Raw genomic sequence first — 16,584 nt, 5'->3', positions numbered from 1 at the left:
TAAAATTGTCATCAGGACATATTGATGCAAATAATTTATTTCAAGTATTTTTCCTGTATCTCAACTGTGTGAAAAATTCTGATGCCACCCATCACTTTACTCCCAAACTTTGTGATACATGTATTTCATTATTATCTTATTTATTCAAGATACTTAAATGCAATGACCACTGAAAACAAAATGAAATGCCTGAAAAAAACAGTAACATTTAATTACAAGTGAATTTTAAGACACAAAAAGAAATATAAAAAAGGCATAAGAACAAACCGCAATGCAGGAACTAAGAATTTCAAGACGAAAACTCTGAAACTAAATTAAGATTTGAGGAAAATATATATCCATGCACAATGTAAAAGAGGTTAAAAAGACACAAAGAAAAATTTTACAAAGGGAAAGCAACAAAAATCAGAGCAACAAATTTAATGCCCTAAACTGAAGATATATATATATATCTTCACAAAACGTTTACACAAAGAGCACAACAACAAAAATTGAAATCATAAAACCGAGAAAATATAATATCGAACTGGAGTACATGCTAAAAAAGTACAATACAAAGTGACACACAAAATGTTTTACAGAGCACAACAAGATTCAAAAACGAAGCCGAAAACTCAAACTGAAACGTGAAATCCAATGCAAGCAAATACAACGATAAGAGTTGAGACAATTATTAATGAAGAAAATGTATGTACACAAAAAGCAAAAAAAGAACATCAATGGCTGCCTTGTGCTTGGTGAGCTGATGCCAATTTCTTGATGTCTGGAACCATTTTTGTTAATCTCATTCTTAAATCGCTGCCTCAGTGATCTTCAACATGTTCCTTGACTTAGAAAGGATCTGTTGGGCGGCGCTGAAGCCCCTCTCCACTAAGTAAGTGGAAGGAAAGGCTAAAAGAAGCAACTTAACTTCCTCCCACAATATTGGGTAAGTGTTCCTCATTTTCACCCAAAATGCTTCGCAGCCGTAACTCTGAAAATGTGATTGGGCTTCTCAACAGTGCTGTGACCCTCAAACTTGGCCTTTAAGGATTGGAAAAACGATACCCGTTTGTCGGCTTTACCCGAATGAATTCTTACCAAATGGTCTTTCAGTCAGGAAGGCTTCATCGCTTCATTTGAAAATGTTTTCTCACAAAGAAGACAAAATGGAAGCTGTACATTGGAAGGAGATGGAATGAATCCCAATTTTAGGTATTCCGTCGAATATTGGTGACACTTCCTCTTCTCGGCCATGTTGAGAGGTCTTTGAAATGAAAGGCACTAACTGCAAATTAAATTTTCGACTGCACTGGAACACTATAAAACAAATGTGGATGTCGATAAACCTAGTTTCAACAGTTACGTTGACATTACAGCTGACATCACAGGGGACAGCCACTCAGCATGCGATGTCTCGAAAGAAGCGCTCACCCCTCCATCGCTGCCCATTCTGGCCAATGGTGCACCACTGTATGGGTAGAGTGATAGAGGCTGCTGCGCAATGCGCATTAAGATGAGCGATACGTATTCACATATGTACGGCATTCTGTATGAAGTTAGCTGGAGGAACATTTTATAACAGCCACGTGAAGTCATTTAATTTTTGAATAGACTATTTCTAAATAATCAAAATGTTCAGACTGAGTCTGAGGTGCAGAATGAAATCAGAGAGGTATTTCCAGAAGAATGTCCTTTTAAATGATTTTAATTTTTCTCACATATGCTATGCAGAAATTCATTATAACCAGCTTTGCTCACAGATCATTATTTGGGGAGAGCGAGAAAGGTGTTGTGACTGTTGTTATCCTCAGATGTCATTACATGTACTGTATATTGTTACTGCTTCCATTATGTGTTGGGTTTTTTTTCTTTTTAAGTTTTAACTTAGCCACTCAGAGTCAGTAAAATTATTAGATGTGCAGCCATATAAATGAATCAAAATAAATAAATAAAAATAGCCATAAATGTATTAATTCAAAGCCCTCATTTTGGTATTAATTCACACTGAAAGCCTGGCCATGGTATAAAAATTGTTACTAACCCTAACCCAATGAAAAATCACTATTGTTATGTGAAATTAACACATTCATAACAGAAGTGTTTCTAAGAAAGTCCAATATAATTGAAAATATGAATTTTAAATGGTTTAAGAATTTCTTCTTAAAGGCTTCCAGTTGGGGAGGGTCTTGCTGGTGGGAGATGGTCATTACAGCTCCGGAATCCTGGTCGCGTTAACTGTCGGATGAGCAATCCATCAGCCATCTGACAGCTTGTTTACCTTTTCTTTGGGCCAAGAAGATAAGGTGAGCTAATTGTGCTGGGCAACATGCCAACTAACTCTCTCAGATCGACTCTGGGAGGGGGGGAAGGCCAGCCGAGAGCAGAATTGTCTCCGTGCCAGGAATTCCTGCTGCGATTAGCAGCACAAAGCAAACCTCCCATCCTCAGAACAAAATTTGACTTACTGAATCCAAGATGAGCAGACCCTGTACACGTGAACTTTCAATTGTTTGTATTAATCCTTCGCTTCATTTTTACAAGAATTCCTTCTGATATCTTACTTCCTAAAGAGATATTCAAAATGGCACCGAGCAGCTTCGTAACACTGTTCAAGCTTTGAATTTCTATGGAGTTTAAAACTTCAAAGGAAAGGAGTGATTTAATACTAAATTAAACAGTAACAGCTGCACAATCGACCAGCAGAGACTTATTAATTGGCTGAAGAAGATTAAAACTTGGAATGGCTTCTAAGCAAAACCCTATCCAAAAGGTTTCCCCCCCCCCCCGTCTTCAAAAAGTGCAGGCAGTTCGCCCGCCCCTGGCAAAAAACTACAGTCATTACTTCCTCCCCTCATAGGGGAGCCATTAACTAAAGAAACTTTTCAGAAGGAACTGGCTGAAGCATTTAAAAATCATGTAGTTATGATGGAAACAAAATTTAAGGAGGAGATATCCGTTGCTCATAAAGAACTGTCTGATAAACTTGAGACCTGGGTTCAGAAGATCAGGGATGATATGTTGGGGGTTGTTAATTCGTTAACAGAATATGTCTTGGGAATTGAAGATAGATTAGAAGATCTTAACGATGCCAATATTAACTTGGTATCGAAAATGGATGTGGTGCAACAAAAAATCGGAGATGCGGAAAATGAAATTATTATGTTACAGTATAGACAAATGGAACTTGCACTAAGAATAAGAGATTTGAGTGAAAACAATCAGGAAAATCTGAAACAGATTCTTTCAGAAGCTTTCGATAGTCTGATGGGAAGGCCAGAGGGGAATTTTGATTGGCAAATTGATAAGGTTTATCATGCTAACTCCTGGCTAGCTAGACAGAAGCAGCTTCCACGGGACATTGTGATTTACTACAAGAGACATGAGGAATATGATATTGCAAGAGTTCTATAAAACCAAGCTTCAAATTGGGGGTCAGGAAGTGACTGTTCTGAAAGAGATACCACCTCAAATGCTAAGATCCAGGAAAGACTATGCCTTTTTAGTCGAAGAGCTTAAAAATCGTCAGCTACAGTTCAGATGGGATGCACCAGTGGGGCTAGCACTCATTTTTGAGGGGCAAAGATACCGTCTTAATTCAGTATGGAAAGCTCGAGATTTTTACCATAATATCTTGAAGGCCGGACATCCCGCCCCACCTGGACCTAGAGAAAGAGAACAAGAAGGACAAGATAGCAAACTACACAATTATCAACAAGGATGGCTCATCTTTCTCTCTCAGAAGCACAAGGAGCCAAGGAACAAAGACAAAACCGTGTGATTACAAGACGAATGGACCAATAATTAAAAAAGCAACAATCACAACAAACACCTGTTACCGGTCAAGATGCTACAGTTACCAGCTTAGAAGCAGTGGGAGGAGCCAGACCCAAGATTAAACTCCAGGATGTTCAGATGGCTCTAAAAAAGCTTCAGGGAGCCAAAGATGACAACTAAGTTTCTAACATGGAACGTCAATGGATTAAACTCTCCACAGAAAAGAAAGAAAATATATCACTATCTTAAACAGTTCAAGAATGATATAATTTGTTTGCAAGAAACTTACATTAGATCAACTGATCAAAAATATCTGATTAATACAAGATTTGGACAATACTTTATAGCTTCTGCTGCAGAGAAGAAAAATGGTATAGTTATATACTTAAGAAAGGACATGAAAACTGAATTAATCGAAGCAGATCCCCATGGAAGATATATTGCAAAGACTTGGTATTAGAAGGGAAAAGGACATTGCTACTGGGAATATATGCTCCCAATCAACAACAAGATGGATTTTATAGAAAACTTCGTGTCAAATTAGTACAGTGGGATTATAGGTCCTGCATACTATTGGGTGACTGGAACGGTGTTATGGACACTAAGAAAGATAAGAAGGCTTCTCGCCCAAATACTCAAATGCGAGCGAAACTACCTAAGTCCTTTTTAGATATGATGGATGATTTCGAACTGAGAGATATTTGGCGAGAAAGAAATGCAGAAGAATATGATTTTACCTTCTTTTCTGATAGACATCAATCCTTTTCTAGAATTGATTTTATACTAATTACCAATAATTTGCTTTCTAGGGTGAAGAAGACAAAGATATGTGCCAGAGTTTTATCAGATCATAATCCAGTTTGGATGGAGTTGGGAGAGGTGACGCAAACAAGAGGGTCTTGGAGATTGAATGAAAATTTATTTAGCTATGAGAAATGAAAGTCACAAACTTTGCAGAGATGGCTAAAATATCTGCATATCTTAAGGACCACTCAAACGAGAGATATAAACGAGACTGGAAAAAATGGATTGACTATATACAAAATAAATATGGGACTAAAAATTCCAGATAGTTTATGATTAGGATCAGGAATGATATAAATTGTTTAAAGTTAGCCTAGCAAGGAGGAGCTAAGTTCAATGTAAAGATGTTATCAATTTTCTATTCTTTTTTCCAATATATTTTTGACTGTTTTTGTTAAAGATTTATACCATGTATGGGTTCTGGGAAGTCGGGGGAGGGAAGGGTGGGGGGGTTGGGGGAGGGTGGGAGGGAGGGATGTATATTAGGCTTGACGAGGGGTGTTAGATTTTAGTGTAATTTGATTGCACATGTATACTGTCTTCTCTTATTTTTTCTTTAAAACTAAGATATGTTAAGTATATTGATATGGAAGCATAAATACTATCAACATAGATTGGAGTTTGCTCAGAAGTGGAAATACACCAATGAGAGGAAGAGTGGGAAACAGAAGAGAGAAGAAAGATGGGAAGAGAGGGATAGGAGAGAGGGTAAGGGGGGAAGATGAGGAGGATAAGGAGGAGTGGAATGTAGAGAGAGGAGAAAGAGAAAGGAAGGGGAAGTAGAGTAGGAAAGGATGATGGAGGGAAGAAAGGAGGTAGGAGAGAGGTAGAAGAAAGAGGTGTATGGAGAGCAGAAGAGCTAATAATGGGTTTTTATCTTTCTGGGTGTTGTTGACAAGAGGAACTGATGTAATTACTACTTAATACAATAGGATACTGGCTATGTAATAGTATACATGTGATTGTATGTTATGAATATGGAAAATAAAAAAGTATATTTGGAAAAAAAAGAATTTGTTCTTAAAGAAATTCTCTAATATATGGTTATCAAGTATCATATGGTTCTTACAAATAAAGTTTGAGATTTCAATTCCAAAGAATTGTTTCTATGAATGCTAGGTTTTTTTTTTAATCTTAGGCTTATTTTTTCTTCAACAGATCTATGATCCCTATACTCCATTCAACTCTTAAGCACATGTGCTGTCTGCTAGACAAAGGAATTTGTTGAACAAAATCTTGTAATTTGAAATGAGTACCACTGACAATTTTGAAAAGACTTAAGCAGAAGCATCAGTTGTAAGTTCTCGCTAAATGTGGTTGACATTCCAGGACTTTAGACACTCCTGTTATGAAATTCTGGGATGCCTTTTGGCTGGTACAGTATCCTGAAACAGATAGTTTTTTTGACCCCCATTTTTTTGGCCTTGGGATTATTAAAAGGGAGGGCTTCTTGTTTTTGGGTTGCCGGGCACAGCCTCAGGGTCGAATAGCTGTGTTGCGCTGTCGCAGCAGCAACACAGCAGCCATGAGGTGGCCACGCTTGTGAGCAATCGCCCGGCAACCCCCCTTTCCAGCCGGGCACAGTGCCGCGGACTGATCTAGTGGTACCTGGAAGGCACCAAGCAACGTGAGTGCCTGTTCACCACGCTCTGCCTCCCATGGCTCGGCGCCTTCGGAATGCCCCTAGGTGAGTGCATAGGTCTCTGCATGGCTGGAGAGGGGGGTTGCGCAAGTGGCTTTTCTGCTCTCCGCTCGTGCAACTCGCAGGCTCACGATGCCCTTGGCTAACTCTACAGAGTCAGGGCATCTCTGCTGCTGGCACTGCCCGTTGCATGGGGTTTTTTTCCGGCTTTCAAAGCATGGAGGATGGATGCCGTTCTGGGAGTATGCTCTATGGTAGCGTACAACCACAGAGCATACTCCCAGAGGTATCCTACCTCTGTGCTTTGGAAGCTGCATTGGAGGACGGATGCCACTCTGGGAGCATGCTGATGTTTTTATATTTATGTAAGTTGCCTTGAGTCACCATGGGCAAAGAGGCAGCAATATAAATTTTCTTAAATAAATAAATAAATTCTGGTCTTTTTGTTTCCTTCTTAGGTTTTTTTTTTTTTTTTTTTTGTATCTTCTGAATGGTGTTTATGGTTTATGTGCCTATTAATGGTTTGTCTAAGTAGCAAGCTTCCAGGAATTCCTTAGCATTTTTTGATTTAGCTTGTAGTATGTTTGCAGTTTTCCAACTGAAGCTATACTTTCATATGCTGTGAGATTAAGAAGTTTTCCTTATGTCTGCTGCCTGCTGGTTGGTGTTTATGGATGCATTCTGATAGACTTTTTGTCAAGCCAGCCTCCCTCAGCAGAGGCTGACACTTCTGCCCGTTTGTCCTACATTTTTTTCTTAATTGACAACTGGTTTTTAAAATATACTTAAGATGTTTTGAAGACCATTAGTTAGTTGTATGGTATGGTGATGTTATGATATTGTAATAGTCTCTTGTTTTTTTCTTGTATATTTTTTATGTATGCGTGATGTTGTCATTTTAAGAGTTTGCATTGGTTTCTGTTGGGTCTCAAAGCAAATTTGGCTGATGTTGAATGATATATAGCAAATACTTTCATCATAATAAAAAATGAACAACATTGAGAAGATATGTAAAACAATCAATAATATCTTCAAAGGAATAAAATTCTCAAGGGAAGAAGAAAACATACTACCCTTCCTGGGTATCCTCATCAGCAAAGGAAACAAATTATGAATGGCAAATTAGAAACAAAAATGTATGGAAAAACAACCCATATTACCAAGTGCTCTATTACCAATGGTGGGATTCAAATTTTTTTTTACTACCAGTTCTGTGGGCGTGGCTTGGTGGATATGGCATGGCTTGGTGGGCATGGCAGGGGAAGGATAGATACTGTAAAATCTCCATTCCCTCCCCACAACAGGGGAAGATTACTGCAAAATCCCAATTTCCTCCTCATCAACTGGGATTCAGGAGGCAGACAATAGATGGGGGCAGGGCCAGTCAGAGATGGTATTTACCGGTTCTCTGAACTATTCAAAATTTCCAATATTGGTTCTCCAGAATTGGTGAGAACCTGCTGAACATCACCCCTGTCTTTTACCAAAATAACAACCCAACCTCCCACAAGAAGAACTGTGTAAGAACATTATTCAGACAAGCACAAATGCATTGCAGAAACAAAAAACACCAGAAAGAGGAAATAGACCACCTATATCAGCAATGGCAAACCTTTTTTGGCTTGCATGCCATAAGTGGGGGGAGTGCAAGGAGGTCATATGCATGCATGCCGCACTCATAATACAATGCACGAAACCCCCCCAGTGTGCATGAGCGCATGATAGGCGCTCCCCACACACACAATTTTTTGCATGCTTTTTTCGCCCTCTCCAGACTCCAGAGACTTTATAGGAGCCTGGGGAGGACAAAAACAGCCTGGGCCCCCGGAGGCCCTCCAGAGACTTTAGGAACCTTCAAGAAGCTTCCCTGAAGCCTCCAGAGGGCAAAAAATGACCCTACGAGCAAACCAGAAGTCACTTCCATTCCACTTCTATTCGAAGATCAGAGGGGCGTTTTTAGTCCTCCAGAGGCTTCAGAGACCTTCAAGAGGCTTCCCTGAAGCCTCCAGAGGGCTTAAACGGATCCTACAAGCAAACTGGAAGTCTGTTCCTGAACGTTCGGTTTCCCCTTAGCGCCTTTTTTTGTGTTCTGGGGTCTTCAGGGAAACTCTTGAAGCCTCTGGAGGGCCTCCAGGGGGCAGGGAGGCTCTTTTTGCCCTCTGCAGGCTCCTATAAAGTTTCTGGAGCCTGGGGAGGGCGAAAAATGGCGTTTAAAAAGGCTGAACTCAAAGCCTTGCATGCCCTGACAAATGGCTCTGCGTGCCATCCCGGACATATAGCTTTCAATAAAATGGATATACCTTATGTTATCATACTAATATAAAATTGGCAGAAAACATTTATGAATTTGTGTGTCAATTCAATTCAATTCAATTTATTGAGTTTGTATGCCGCCCTATTCCCGAGAGACTCAGGGCGGCTCACAATAAAAAAGGGAGGGGATACAAAAAATAAAATAAAACAACAATTTAAAATTCTACAACAGCCATATCCTCGGATGGGGCTGGATAGCTCAACAGCCCCAGGCCTGCCGGAAGAGCCAGGTCTTAACCGCTTTGCGGAAGGCTGGAAGGGTAGTAAGGGTCCGGAGATCGTTCCAGAGGGCCGGAGCAGCCACAGAGAAGGCCCTTCCCCGAGGAGTTGCCAGCCGACATTGGCCAGCAGATGGAATTTGGAGGAGGCCTAATCTAATAAGTCTTTGGGAGGTAACTGGCAGGAGGCGGTCTCTCAAGTACCCAGGTCCAATACCATGTAGGGCTTTAAAAGTAACGACTAGCACCTTGAAGTGTGTCCGGAGACCAATAGGCAGCCAGTGCAGCTCGCGGAGGATAGGTGTAACGTGGGTGTACCGAGGTGCACCCACAATCGCTCGCGCGGCTGCATTCTGGACAAGCTGAAGTCTTCGAATACTCTTCAAGGGCAGAGCGCATTACAGTAATCCAGTCTTGAGGTGATGAGGGTGTGAGTGACTATTCGAAGGGCCTCCCGGTCCAGGTAGGGCCGCAATTGGTGCACCAGGTGAACCTGGGCAAAGGTCCCCCTGGTCACAGCCAACAGATGATGTTCTAGAGTCAGCTGCAGATCCAGGAGGACTCCCAAATTGCGAGCCCTCTCTGAGGGGCATATAATTTCACCCCCCAGGCTGAGAGATGGAATAGCTGGACCATCTTTGGGAGGGAGCATCAATAGCCACTCAGCTTGTTCATTCCCATCCAGACCCTAACAGCCTCCAGGCACTGGCCCATCACTTCTACCGCTTCACTGAGTTGGCACGGGGTGGACAGATTCAGCTGTGTATAGTCTGCATATTGATGGTATTTAATCCCGTGCCGGCATATGATCTCACCCAGTGGCTTCATGTAGATGTTAAATAGGAGGGGGGACAGGACCGAACCCTGCGGCACCCCATAGTTAAGAGGCCTAGGGGTCGATCTCTGCCCTCCGACCAACACCGACTGTGACCTGTCCGAGAGGTAGGAGGAGAACCACCGAAGAACGGTGCCTTCCACTCCCACCTCCCACAACCACCACAGAAGGATACCATGGTTGATGGTATTGAAGGCCGCTGAGAGGTCAAGGAGCACTAGGATGGAGGCATGGCCCCCATCCCTGGCTCTCCAGAGATCATCGATCAGCGTGACCAAAGCAGTTTCCGTGCTGTAGCCAGACCTGAAACCAGACTGAAAGGGATCCAGATAATCGGTTTCATCCAAGGACCATCGGGCGTTAAAAGGCCACCACTTTCTCAACAACCTTCCCAACTAAGGGGAGATTGGAGACTGAACGGTAGTTACTCAAGATGGCTGGATCCAGAGAAGGTTTCTTCAGGAGGGGTCTCACCACCGCATCCTTTAGGAGGTGCGGGAAGGACCCCTCCCGGAGAGAGGTGTTAACTATCGTCTGGATCCAGCCACGTGTCACCTCCCTGCTGGTTGAAACCAGCCAGGAAGGGCACAGGTCCAGTATACAAGTGGAGGCACTCACCGCTCCCATGGCCTTGTCCACTTCCTCAGGAGCGACAAGTTGAAACTCGCTCCATAAAATTCGCTCAAGACCTTCCCCCGGTACCTTGGCTGGTACCGTGCAATTGGAGTCCAGATCTGTCCGAATCCGAGCGACTTTATCCGTTCGAAACTGAACAAATTCCTCAGCCCTACCTTGTAAAGGGTCGTCCGCATCCCTCCCTTTCAAGAGGGAGCGGGATATTCTAAACAAGGCAGCTGAACACGATTCAGCGGATGCAATAAGAGCGGCAAAATGTGCAGATTTTGCCGCCCGTATTGCCACGAGATAGGTCCTGATAAAGGCTCTTATCAGTGCTCGGTCTGACTCGGAGTTACTGGCCCTCCAGCAGCGCTCTAGGCGTCTCTTTTGGCGCTTCATCTCCCGGAGTTCCTCAATAAACCAAGGAGCTCTCTTGGATCCACTACCTCGGAGAGGCCGTAAAGGTGCAATCCGGTTTAGAGCCCTCGCCGCCGCTGTATTCCAAGCAGCAACTAAGGACTCTACCGGATTGTGGACGAGAGTGCCAGGTATTTCTCCAAGCACTGTCTGAAATCCCATAGGGTCCATCAGGCACCTGGGGCAGAACCACCTAATCGGTTCCTCCTCCCTACAGCAGGGGATTGGTCTCCAAAAGTCAAGCCTCAGTAGGAAGTGATCAGACCATGACAAGGGCAAGGTCATAATGCCCCTCAACTCTAGACATGTATTACTGAAACCTGGCTGGGCCCGGAGGGAGGAGTCCCCCTCACTGAAATGTGCCCAGAAGGTTGTCAGGTGCTTCATCAGCTGCGACCCCAGAGAAGGGGTGGGGGAGTGGTTATCATCATCTGAGGGTCATTAGTTCCTCGTAGGATCCCTGCTCCAGAGCTTGTCGGGTGTGAGTCCTTGTTGGTGAACTTGGACCTTGAGGGTCAAGTGGGTCTGTTGCTAACGTACCTTCCTCCCAACAGCGTTGCAAAAGCCCTCCCCTCGCTCCTCGAGTCAGTAGCTGAGCTGGCGGTAGAGTTCCCCAGGCTTATGGTCCTGGGGGACTTCAACCTGCCTTCGCTCGGTGGACACTCTGGTGGAGTGCAGGAGTTCATGGCTTCCATGACAGCCATGGACTTGACCCAAGTAATCCGGGGTCCGACTCACTCGGCGGGGCACACACTCGACCTCGTATCCCTCTCGGAGCAGTGGAGATGTGATCTAGAGTTTCTAGTGTCATTTCCTCAAACTCATTACAATCAATGCTTCATAGTTTTCATCTATAGATTTTAGTTTCATGTAACTGGTATCAGGTAAACTATTTTCTCAAATCATAATTTTTGTCATTGTGGTTAAAAAGAAAAACTGGACCAATTGAAAGCTTTTAAACACTTAGTGCAGGAACTTATATCCTCCTTCCCTCTCCCCCTTGGCTCAGAGCAATGAATATTTGGGCTGAAGTACAAGCTGACAGATAATAAGATGAGTAAAGTTACTGCATTAAGCACAATTGCCAATTACTTCATATAACAAGATATAACGATAAAATGTTGAAAAATGAAAAAATAAATAGAACTTTAGAATTACACAAAGAATTATTGTTAAAGATATAAGCCATGATACATGTCCATGCATTGTCCACTCATGATTAGAAATAATAATAACAATAATAATAAGAAGAACAATAAAATAATAATTAAAAAATGACTTACAATTTACTGACATTGCGGTACCAGGAGATGCCAGAGTGGAAAAAAAAGAACTGGAAAAAGTCACGAAAAACCATGAGCTGGAAATCGAAACTACGCAATTATGGATTAAACATGAAACAGTGATACCCATTCTCATCAGAATTTTACAAAGTACATCAAGAAATTGCAGCTTCCTAAAATAGCACCAGCAGAACTTCAAAACACTGTCTACTCAGAACAATATACATTATAAGAAGACATTTGGTCAATACCTAGGATGCTGGAAGCAATCCTCAATATCAAAAATTAGCACAAGTGAATGCTATTTGTGATGCATTTTTGAATGTTCAGTTGACTGACTTCATGAACAAAGTATATTATTATACAATTGTATCACAGCGGCCAGTTGTTTCGCCAGATTTGGCATTGGTTGCTAGTCGGGCCCCACCCAGGGGCCTAGGACGTTATAACGTATTTTCGTAATATGCGTGCAGATCCAAGCAGTGCGGCTTTTTGCATTTGACTGATGGTGATTTTGTCAATTTTTAACTGTTCTAAATGTAATTCCAGTGCTTTTGGAATAGCACCCAGTGTGCCAATTACCACTGGAATTACCACTGCTGGTTTGTGCCATAGTCATTGAATTTCAATTTTTAAGTCCTGGTATTTTGCGATTTTTTCATGTTCCTTCTCAGCGACCCTGCTATCACCTGGTATTGCAATGTCTATGATTGTGACCTTATTTTTCTCAACCAGTGTGATGTCTGGTGTATTATGTGCCAGTATTTTGTCTGTTTGTATGCAAAAATCCCGCAAGATCTTGACCATCTGATTTTTGGTGACTTTTTCAGGCTGATGTTCCCACCAGTTTGTTGCTGTTTTAATATTATAATTTTTGCACAAATTCCAATGGATCATTTGTGCTACTGAATTGTGCCGCAATTTATAATCAGTCTGCGCAATTTTTTTACAGCAGCTGAGTATGTGATCAACAGTTTCATCAGCTTCTTTGCAAAGTCTGCATTTGGCATCATCAGAGGATTTTTCGATTTTGGCCTTAATGGCATTTGTGCGGATAGCTTGTTCTTGCGCAGCCAGGATCAGTGACTCTGTTTCTTTCTTTAATGTACCTGTTGTTAACCATAACCAAGTTTGTTCACTGTCCACTTTATCTTTTATTTTTTCCAGAAATTGGCCATGCAGTGCTTTGTTCTGCCAACTCTCCATTCTTGATTTTATCACATCTTTTCTGTATTCTTGTTTCGTCTGTTGGGCCTTCAGTAGATTTTTGTTCTTTACTTCGATTAATAGATGTTCTTGACTTTCTTTTAAATAATCAGCCAGTGCATGTTTTTCTTCTTCAACTGTTTGCTTCACTTGGTTAATAATCCTCTGCCACCTGATTTTCGGGGCAGATATAGTCTATCAGTATCACCACGTGGATGTAAACTGTGGTGCATTGTCATTAGTTTCCGGGTTTTTTGGTCCAAAAGGTCCAAATCAGCTTGTGTCCAGTTAACTATACCAGCTGTGTATCTTATAACTGGTATTGCCCAGGTATTTATGGCCTTGATTGTATTTCCACCATTCAATTTAGATTTCAAAATTTTCCTAACTCTGTTGGTGTAGTCTCGCCTGACAATAGTTTTTACTACTCCATGCTTGATGTTATCCAACTGCAGAATGCCTAAGTATTTGTAGGCTTCATTTTCTTTGCATTTAATTAATTGGCCATTGGGCATTTCAATTCCCTCACATGCAGTGATTTTGCCCCTTTTTATGGATACAGTGGCGCATTTTTCCATGCCAAACTGCATTGAAATATCGGTGCTGAATTGTCAATGATTGGTTTTCTATTTCTGACTTTCCATAGAGTTTCAAATCATCCATATATAGTAAATGCGAAATTTTTTCAGCTTCTTTGGCTGTTTGGTAGCCTAATTTCATTTTTTAAAAGATAACTGATAGTGGGATCATTGCGATGATGAAGAGAAGAGGTGAAAGTGAATCACCCTGGAAAATTCCTCGCTTGATATTAACCATTCCATAGATCTCATTCCCTACTGCCAACTCAGTTCTCCATTGTTTCATCGCCTTTTCAGTAAAGGATGTAATATTTTTGCTAATGCCAGTTGTTTCTAAGCATTTTATGATCCAACTATCTGGCAGTGAGTCAAATGCCTTTTTGTAATCAATCCAGACCATATTCAAGTTCGTTTTTCTGTTCTTACAATTTTCTAACATCATTTTATCAATTAGGAGCTGACCTTTTGTGCCCCTGCTCCTTCTTTTGTTGCCTTTTTGCTCTACTGGCAAGATGTTGTTTGTTTCCAAATAATCCATCGTGTTATCTGCAATAATGCCTGTGAGTAATTTGAAGGTTGTTGGCAAGCATGTTATTGGTCTGTAGTTTTCAGGTGTTGTTGTGCCTTTAGTTGCATCTTTCTGAATCAAGTATGTTTTTCCAGTTGTCAACCATTCATCAATTTGGCCCTTTTGTAAAATTTCATTCAGTTGCCTGGCCAATATTGCATGTAAACTGGTCAGATATTTGAGCCAGAAACCATGTAATTGGTCCTTTCCAGGTGATGTCCAATTCTTTACCTTTTTAACTCGATTTTTGACCATCTCAGTTTTTATTTCTAATACTTGCATTTGTTTGTTGCCAATGCTTTTCTCATTATTATTATTATTATTATTATTATTATTATTATTATTATTATTATTATTATTATCATTATCATTATTATTCCTACCACCAACAGGCAGGTAGGCTGCTTTCCTTTTCCCCCATTCTGCCTTCCAACTACCAAACAGGAAAGTAAGCCGCTTCCCCACCATTCTGATCCTGCCTTCCTACCACCAAACAGAAAGGTAGGCTGCTTGCTCCACCATTCCTGATCCTGCCTTCCTTCCACCAAACAGGAAGATAGGCCTCTTAACTCTTTTGCATTCCTGATCCTGCTTTCCTACCACCAAAGGGGAAGATGGGCCTTTCCTCCCCCCAATTCCTAATCCTCCCTTCCTACCACCAAACAGGAAAGTATTCCACTTCCCCCTCATTCCTGATCCTCCCTTCCTACCACCAAACAGGAAAGTATTCCACTTCCCCCTCATTCCTGATCCTGCTTTCCTACCTCCAAACAGGAAGGTGGACCACTCTCCCCACTCCTGATCTTGCCTTCCTACCATCTAACAAGAAAGTAGGCCACTTTCCTCCTCCCCATTGTTGATCCTGCCTTCCTACCATGAAAAGGAAGGTAGGCTTCTTGCTGCACATTCATGATTCTAACTTCCTACCACCAAACAGAAGGTAGATGACTTTCCTTTTCTGCCCCACATTTCTGATCCTGCCTTCCTACCACCAAACAGGAAGGTAGACCGCTTTCCTCTCCCTCTCCCATTCCTAATCCTGCCTTCCTACCACCAAACAGAGAGGTGGACCATTTTCCTCCCTCCTTTCCTGATTCTGTCTTCCTACCATCAAACAGGAAAATAGACTGATTTCTTCGCCACCCCCCATTCCTGATCCTACTTTCATAGCACCAAACAGGAAAGGAGGCCTTTCCTCCCCCCCCCATTCCTGATCCTGCCTTCCCAGCACTAAACAGGGAGGTATGCCACTTTCCACCACCCTTCATTCATGATCTTGCCTTTCTGCCACCAAACGGGAAGGTAGGCCGCTTTATTCCCCCTTCCAGATCCTGCCTTCCTGCCACCAAAGAGAAGTTACACTGATTTAGTCACCCCTCCCCATTCCTGATCCAGCCTTCCTACCACCAAACGGGAAGTTAGATCACTTCCTCCCCGCATTCCTGATCTTGCCTTCATGCCACCAAATAGGAGGTACACTGATTTATTGCCCCCCCCATTCCTTATCCTGCCTTCCTACCACCAAACAGGGAGGTATGCTGTTTTTCTCTGCCCCATTTCTCCACCCCATCCTGTCTTCCTACCACCAAACAGGAAGGTAGGTGCTTCCACTGTTCCCTCTAAGGTGCGCGCCTGCGCGGCCGCGCACGTCGCAAGAAAAGCCCGCGCAGCAGATTCTATCTGCCGCGCAGAGTTTTCTGTAAAGCAAACGTGGGGAAGTCCTTTGCAGGCGGCTAGAACTGGCCGCCTGCAAAGGACCTCCCCAGACTTGTTTTGAAGAGCACGGCTCTTCAAGTCCATGTTCGGGGGATCCCTTGGAGAGGGGATTCCTTCCTGCGACTGCGAGACCCCGCCCAGAAAATGCGGAGAGATTGGCTGGGCTGGATGTGGCCCACGGACCTAATTTCCTTTCCTGTCTTGAAGGGGAGGGGGAGGAGGGGGAAACGCGTTGGTGACGGCTTCATCCAACAGCCTCAGCTCAGCTGAGCTCCGGACTGGGTTTTTTTTTTTTTTGGAAAAAAATATATGCTGGCTTGTTTCTTCGAAGCCTCTCCATCGAACTCGGCCTGATGGGCTCTTGGTTTGTGAGACAGGGTGTTATTGTGAGCTCAGGGAAGAGGGGAATCAAATTACGCCCGGGGTTGGGATCCGTATCTTGTCAGTGGGCGCAAAAGGCAGATGCATCTCCACGCAGCTGCCCCACCTCCCCGGGGAGCAGCAGGAATGATAGGCAGCGCCAGAGTGGTCACCCTGGCCGGAATCTTCAGGCCCATCTGGGAGGCATCCGGGTGGAAATCTGGATTTGAACCTCTCCTCCTGTTTTCCCCCTCCCTCTTACATGCCCCC

The sequence above is a fragment of the Thamnophis sirtalis genome, unplaced genomic scaffold, assembly GCF_051295495.1.
Source record: "Thamnophis sirtalis isolate CommonGarterSnake01/CBP01778 unplaced genomic scaffold, rThaSir2_p1.2 scaffold_4, whole genome shotgun sequence".
NCBI classification, from domain to species: domain Eukaryota; kingdom Metazoa; phylum Chordata; class Lepidosauria; order Squamata; family Natricidae; genus Thamnophis; species Thamnophis sirtalis.
Note: the sequence above shows the minus strand (reverse complement) of the source record.